Consider the following 8,377-nt stretch of genomic DNA (forward strand, 5'->3'; position numbering starts at 1 on the left):
CCCGAGCTCCAGGCGGGCAAAGGGGGGCTGGCAATGGAGGGAGGGAGGGAGACGGGGGGCTCAGCTCTGAGCCCCCTGCTGCACCAGAGGGCTCCTGCCTGGGCTGCTGCACACGGGGGCCCGGGGCCAGAAGCGCAGTGTGGAGGCTACTCCAGCCCGCGGGGCAGTAGGGTGGGTCCGGGCTGGGGCAGTGTGGAGTGGGCAGGGGCCGGGTGGGTGGCGCGGGGGCGTGGGCCGAATCCCCGCTGCTGCCAGGGAGCCCTGCGCCTCTCCCTCCCGCTCATGGCTGCAGCTCCTTCCCAGCGGGATGCACCTCCCAGTCCGCCCTGGGCACATGTGGCGCGCATCCCGCCTCCGGCGGGGAGCCCCGCACTTCTCCCGCTCGGCTGCACTCCAGCGGCTCCTTCCCAGAGGGAGGGAGACTAGGCACGGGGGACGCGTGCTGCATGTACCCGGGGCGGGCTGGGGCGGCGGGAGGCACATCCCGCCGGGAAGTAGCTGCAGTCGTGAGTTGAGGGAGAGGTGCGGCGGGGCTCTCCGGCAGCAGCGAGGATTCGGCCTGCGCCGCCCACCCGGCCCCTGCCCGCTCCGCGCTGCCCCTGCCCGGACCCACCGTGTGCTGCATGTGCCCGGGGCGGGCCGGGGGGCGTTTGACTCTGTGGGGGCAGCGCGCGTGGCCAGGGCCTGCTAATGCCCCCGGCCTCTTTGAAACTTCTTTTTTTTTTTTGCTTGCCCCCCCCGCCTCCCTGCGTCCCGATATTTTATATCTCTGATCTGGTCACCCTATGCCAGGGTAAGCCCCCTGGCAGGCCAGGCCAGTTTGCTTACCTGCCGTGTCCCCAGGTTCAGCTGATCGCGGATCCCACTGGCCGCGGTTTGCCACTCCAGGCCAATGGGGGCAGCGGGAAGCAGCATCCAGCACATCCCTCGGCCTGCACTGCTTCCTGCAGCCCCCATTGGCCTGGGATGTTGAACCGTGGCCACTGGGAGCCTCAATTGGCCGAATCTGCAGACACGGCGGGTAAACAAACCGGCCCGGCCCACCAGGGTGCTTACCCCGGCAAGCTGCATGACAAAGGTTGCCGATCCCTGTTCTAAACTGTGTGATGCCAAATTTCTTCTGGACATCCTTCTCCCATATTTAGAACAGCTGCCATCTAAATGTCCAAAACCTGCATATTATATTTGGAAATTGTTTATAAATGGTTCTTTGTTTTATTTTGTGTTGCAATAAATATTAGATATCAAAAGATTGGTGGAAATATTTTGTGGACAGTGTGTGAAGTTTAAGAAGCTATAATGTAGCTTTCAAATAAACTAAAAAGTCATTTTTTTTAAGGTCTTGCTTCTATATTGTAATAAGATTATTGACTGGCTTTAGTATTTCACAACTGCAATGAGTCTTCTCTCTCTCTCTTTCTCTCTCTCTCTCTCCCTTTTTAATTGTTACCATAATTTAACAAGATCTTATGCTGCCAGAATTTAATTAAGCCCCTCAACAATGCCATCTGGTGGGGTTAGACCAAATTATCTTGGATCACATTTTCAATAATATTTATGAAGTATTATACCTCTAGATTCTTTAGAGGAAGGCAAACAAACAAACAAATCCCCCACACTGAATTTTACCAGTTCTTCAGTACTGATTAGTAGATTGTAATTTAGTAATATTTATTTATTTAATTGTCTCAACCAGATAATTACATACGTAGTGGGTGTCTGTTACCACATCTTCCTATTTCTGTTCCTTGGTCAGCTGTCCCCCAGTCCCTCTATTTGTCATGGCCATTTATTACATCCAATGTTGCTGTATCTATGGGCTTATTCTCTGAGGGAAGTCAGATTCAGATCCAGCAGCTGTAGGATCTCTAACACTACATCTACACTGTGAACTAGGTGTGTGATTCCCCTGCCTGTGTGCCTATACTGGTGGCTAGTTCTCATGGAGTTAGAGCAAGTATAAATAGTAGTGTAGCCGGGTAGTGGCAATAGATGCACATCTGAGCCATGCTGAGTACATACCCACTCATTTCAGGCAGGTTTGCTCTCAGCATGACATAACCATGCCTCCACAGCTGCTACCATGGTTACACTGCTATTTATACTCACACTAGCTCAATGCTAGCATGCTAGAGCTAGCATGAGTATGTGTACATGAGCAAGGAAACCACACCTCTACCTCATGTCATTGTGCCTCAGTGGGTCACAGTTGAGAATTTCAGATTCAGGATAACCTGCTGAGAAATAGGGCAGACTCACCCCACATTGGTGATTATTCTATTATTAGATATATCAAGCCAGGAACAAAAGTAAACTTCTGTCTCAATAAACTGGTTAACAAGAAATAAAAAATGCAGTCTCCTTAGGCATTCCGGCCCTTATTTCACCACCCAGACACTAGACTTTATGATGAGTAGTTATTGAAAACCAATTTAATCAAACAAAGGGTTCTTCTGATCTCAAGAATTCAGCCACATAGCCAGGTCAAAATATAACACAGATCTTATCCAATAATGATGCTGTTGCCAGTCCTTTAGTAACTAAAATCTAAAGTTTTAATAAAGAAAAGAAGAAGAGAGTTAAAATGATTAATAGATCATATATGTACAATAATGGCTATGTTCCTATATCAGGTTCGTAGCAATTACGTTATAGGCTGCTGGCTTGTAAAGACTCTGGTAATTTCCAAAAGATTGTAAGGTCCTCATTCCATAGTCCACTATGCTCCTTTTAGTTGTAAATCCACAGTCCAAAGAATCAGAGCAGGAAAGAGGCAACATGGAGATGTTTCAGGGGTCTTTTATATCCTCTGCCATGTGCTTGGAATTTTACACAGGGATGTGCTGGCCGCCACTTCTCGCAACTCCCATTGGCCAGGAATGGTGAACCATGGCCACTGGGAGCTATGGGGGGCCGTGCCTGCAGATGGTCAATGTAAACAAAATGTCTTGCGGCCCTCCAGTGGATGACCCTGATGGGAAGAGTGCCGAAGGTTGACGACCCCTGATGTAATAAATGAAAAAGTTAAGTCAGGCCATTGTCAAAGTACTTCTCCATTTTGGCTTTGCAGTCTGGAAACCAAACAGATCGTGCTGAAGAACTAATTCCTGATGCTGAACTTTTCTAAGATGCCTGTAATACAATGAACTAGAACCAAGAAGGTTTTTAAAGGAATGACTGAAAGTGGATATATATTAAATTCATACCACTAGAGGGCAGAAGGTGATGTCTTTTAAAATATACTATTGACTAATTCTTTTTAAAAAAATGGGTTTTATTTGTTACAAGTTAATGATCCTGGACTGATGACAAGTAACAAGATCCTGAGTTAGATAAAATCCAAACAAGTAGAAACACAGATTCAGATTCAAATGTAGACAGGTTTCTGTTAATGTAACATCAATCAAGGAGTGTATATTGGAGTTATTCTCTATGACTTTATTTTATAAAAATTACAAATTACTTTTGTACAATTTGTAATTTACCTAAGGAAAAGATGGAATTTACCTAAGGAAAAGATGGAAAGAAGAAAAAATTCCAGCACTATACAGCAATGTTAAAAGATGGGGGCGGGGGAATAAGAAATTATTAGCTATAATAAGATAAATGGTCTGGTAGCATTTTCTGGTGTTCAGCAAATCTATGAATTTGTGTTTTCATCTCTTCAGATTATTATATTTTGTGAACATAATACAATGGATTCAAGAGGAACTCATTACAGAACCTAGTAACAGAATTTATCCATACTGAGACTTGGTATTTATATATGCACTTATGCATTCTTTCTTATCCAAATATATTAGAGTACTTTACAAAGATGTGTAAATATTATTATACCAACTTTTTTGATGTAAATATAGTGAAATCCCAATGACTTTAGTGGGCAGGGCACATAGTTAACAAGACAGACCAGCTAAACTTTTCTTGGAAGGACATCCTTATAGTGTCCAACCTCCTGGCTGACCAGAGAGAAGATGTGGGGGATAATACTGAGCAAGATTTAAGATCTCTTTAATGTGAATTACCATCAGTGACAACAATTTGTTCTTGACAGAAAGAGGTTGGGGATGGGGGCGAGGGAGGTGGAATTGTGAAAACAGCCAAGGACGTCCATGGATCTATATAGACGTGGAATAAGTTTAAGATGTGGAAATTGAGACACAATATGTTTAAATAACATTTCCAAGGCCTTATGGTCAGCAACATCAATGCTAAAATCCAGGTTTCCTGGCTTCTAGTTATGTGCAATAAGCATTAGACTGGACTACCTCCAAAGACAAACCAGTGGTAACATTTTTTGTTTGTTTTAATTGTTGAAGCGTCTTGTATGATGGACTGTTATGGTGGTGCCCTTTTTCTTAAGAAAAAGAGTGTATTTTGATCATTCCTTTTTGTATGTCAGTGATTTCTTTAAAATGTCTACAGGACAATAACTTTAAAAAAGGGCTACAAACTTCACAGTACACTAGTAAATTTGTGCTATTTGCAGTGCTAGCATGCAATCATTTATGCATAGTTCCATACCGATTTTCAGTAGCCATTAGATTTTTGCAGATAAGCCCCAGAAGTTTTGCACAAATTCTTTTAACCTTAATGTTAAAAAACACCAGCAACCTTTAAGTCTCACAGATTTAGCTGAGATATCACAGTTCATATGATAAATTCAATTCTTGAGCTAGATATACATTTCCATACCTATGCCTGTATGAATCATTTATCTGGGCCCCATTTTCAAAGCCCCACTAGCACCAAAAGAAAATGCATTCATAAAACTTTTTGGCATGCCTGCCCCACTGCTACTGAGCAGCTCCTCATGTCTATGGCAATGAAATGAGCTCTGCATGGGCACAACCCTGCACCTGAGCAGCACCCCTTTGCCTTTAATGAAGGCACAGATTTAGAGGCCAGTTTCAATATAGCACCAGATGGCTGTATCATTTATTCTTAATTAAGTGAAACAGTGTGGCTTAGTGTCTACTGCACTGAATTAGGAGGTATGTGTTCAATTCCCAACTATGCCACTGGGTGCCTAGATGACCTTGGACTAGTCATTTGATCTCTATGCCTCAGGTTCCCTATCTGTAAAATGGATATAGTGATAGTGACAGCCTTTGGTAAGAGCTTCTAGTCCAGGGCTAAAAGCTAGGTGTAGTTATTAATTCTTCATTGTCAGCATCTACAAATGATTTTCTATTCTAAATGTTGGGGATGGGGTGGGAAAGCCTATGCTATTTCAGATTCCAGTGTGAGGAGACAAGTTGCAAATGCTGATGGTTTAATCACAAGCACAATGTGTTTATTGAGATTCTAGTTAACAACAATAACAAATAAGTAATTTCTGAGGCTGTTCCATTATGTTTCAAGCTAATGTTTCTGAGGTTAGTTGTTCAAACCTTACATCAGCATTGCTTTGACTAATTGAATGACATCCCCACATCATCTGTTTAATGCACAGCTTCACTCACCCCAAATATAGTCAACATGCATTTGTTGTGATGGACCAATGAACTCAAACTACCAGCTATTTTTTTTTTAACTAGGCAGCCTGACATAAAATGACACATAGTGCCACAGGACATCAACCAGAAAATTTGAAACAATGTGTTCCAATGTGTTTTTTTCAAACACTAATGCTGAGAGAGAAGCAAACTTCTCAAGAAAGATCCTATTTAAATGTTGAATGTAAAACATACAAGAATTTCATCAAGGAATTAATGCTGTGGGCTTTAAAACAGAAGTCCCATCTATTGGAATATATACAAGAATATATGTTTAGGGACAAAATTGTTAACAATGGTCCCTAATTTTAGCTAGTGTATACTCTGTGGTCCTAGCATGTCCACTCATCATCACTGGGTATAAAGGACCAGAGACCCATTAAACAGAAAAACTTCTGCTTCAATACTGTTCTCTGACTTATCACAACTCCTTTACCATCACTGCATAGGAGTCTCCATAGAACCAAGCTTTGCACCATTCAGCATACATGCACCCTGTTCATAACATTCCACTTTACTACATTTATTCTGCTACCATAGGGCCCTCCGAAAGGTAGCGCTAAGATTTACTTCTGAGTGAAATTTAGCTGGCAATTTCAGTTGGAGAGCTAACCAGCAAAAATTATATGCATCTTTATCTGGATGAAAAAAAAAAAAAAAAAAAAAAAAAAAAAAAAAACCAACCAACCAACCAAACTATGTGTATTAGTACCTCACATTATTTCAATAGGAAAATATTATAAAGACATCAGAAGCATTTCTTAAAAACCTACAGAAATCAATGCTTTATATTTAAATTATGGTTAGGAATGGAGTACAATGAAAAATGTTGTGACATTCATGACTCTCCCCTTATAAAAAGTTATCCATAATTTACAGACAATTTATCATCCCAATAATATCTCTCACTTTTTTCCTCTTTAGGCCAATATAATAGAGAGTGGAGAAATTGCAAATCTGTTTGTTTACATTGCCATTCAAACTCACTAAAAGGTAATAAATAAAAGAGAGAGGAACCAAAAATAAAACAAACCGTAAATCTAGATGAGCTGCTACTTTTAGGCAAGTGTTAATATTGCCTTCCTCTATCTTAATTTGCATTGCAATCTGACAATACTTCAACAAGTTAAACATTGAAGACAGGCTTATCTTCAATTAGTTGTCCTTAATAGTGGCTGTCACAGCTGCAGGTCTAGCTGCACCTCTGGTCTCTGAGTGCACTCCGTCAGGTGTCAGGCTTTTACCTCATATGCCTTTACCTCTCATAAGGTGGAATCAGGTGATTCTCCCACTCTCAGATCGGGTCCTGGACTACAATACTTTGTGTATCAACTGTGCTTATCCAATACATCTGACTGGGTTCAGCATCTGTGGTTCTTCCTGTGAATGTAGTGACCAGACAGCTTCCTTAAAAAAAAAAAAAAGGATTGTTTAATTTTTTGCAGTAGAACAAAGCATTAGACAAAATGGGTTTTAAAACAACACAAGCAACACATATGTCTATGTTACCTAAAGTCATAACATGATGGCCTGGCTTTTTTATACACCCCAACAGGTGTCTGTCTGTTTTCATCAAACAACTCCCCAATGACTGCTTGCCTTCAGGAAACAGAGTCTTGTTTTATCCAGCCATAGTTCATTTATTCCTGTCAGTTCCTGGTCTTTTGGCCCTGTTGTCAAAAAACAGTTTAGTGGACTCAGAAGGAGGTCAAGCCAGACTCCTTGGAGTGTTTTATATGTGGTGGCTTTTCTGGAGACCTTGTTTCTTTCCTGTTTTTTTTTTCCTTACAGACCATTGTTATATTAAATCTATACATTAAGCATTCCAGTAACCAGGTCAACATACAGTATTCATAAATTATTACAGAACAACTCCATGTCCATCACACAGGTGCAGTCCATTCTTGAACAAGAAGAAAAGGTATATAAGCAAGACTATATGGGGTCACAAATTATTGTAAGGAAAACAGCAAAGGTATAAAAATGATACATTGACCCCAAACTAGGGTGACCACATTTCCCAAAGGGAAAATGAAACATCCCCAGCCGCTCGCCTGAGCCCACTTCCTCCCCCGCCCCACCCCATGGTGCTGGCCCAAGCCGCTCGTCTGAGGGCCGTCCCCTTTCTCCCCCCTATGTGAGGCTATTGCTGGTCACTGGAACCCTGCTGACACCCCTCACCCTCTGCCATGTGGGGCTGGCATCTCCGCTTGCCTCCCCCACACATTCCTCCTCACTGCACCCAAAGCTGGCAAGAGCAAATGGCCCAATCCTCTAATTTGTCTAGGTCCCTCTGTATCCGATCCCTACCCTCTAGTGTATCTACCACGCCTCCTAGTTTAGTGTCATCTGCAAACTTGCTGAGAGTGCAGTCCACACCATCCTCCAGATCATTAATAAAGATATTAAACAAAACCGGCCCCAGGACCGACCCTTGGGTTGTACTCACATCTCTTTATGCAACTCTCTTTGCTTAACGGTACCTTAAAGGGGATGGAAAGGGGGCCTCCTGAGGAATGCTCACAGCTCTATTCCTATACTCTATTCTTTCACTCAATCTCCTCATTCTTGATATAAAAGGCTTCTCTCTAGCCCCTCCTTTCCATCTAACATAGTCTTCCTTTAAATTCCTGTTTTATGGCACTAAACTTCTTTATCCCTTCACTATTTATAATTTTCTAAAACATTTAGGATACAGTTTATATTAAATATGCCATAAAAAAGAAAGCCACAGTTAAACATGTGTAGCATGCTTTATTTAGTTTTGTGAAAATATTCTTAGTTTTGTTTGCATGTCATTTTTAATCTTTTTATTGACAGATGAGTAAAATATCATCAGTTTTTTTTTTTTTTTTTTTTTTTTTTTTTTTTTTTTTCTT

This window comes from Trachemys scripta, chromosome 1 (genome assembly GCF_013100865.1).
Source record: "Trachemys scripta elegans isolate TJP31775 chromosome 1, CAS_Tse_1.0, whole genome shotgun sequence".
In the NCBI taxonomy this organism is placed as follows: Eukaryota; Metazoa; Chordata; order Testudines; family Emydidae; genus Trachemys; species Trachemys scripta.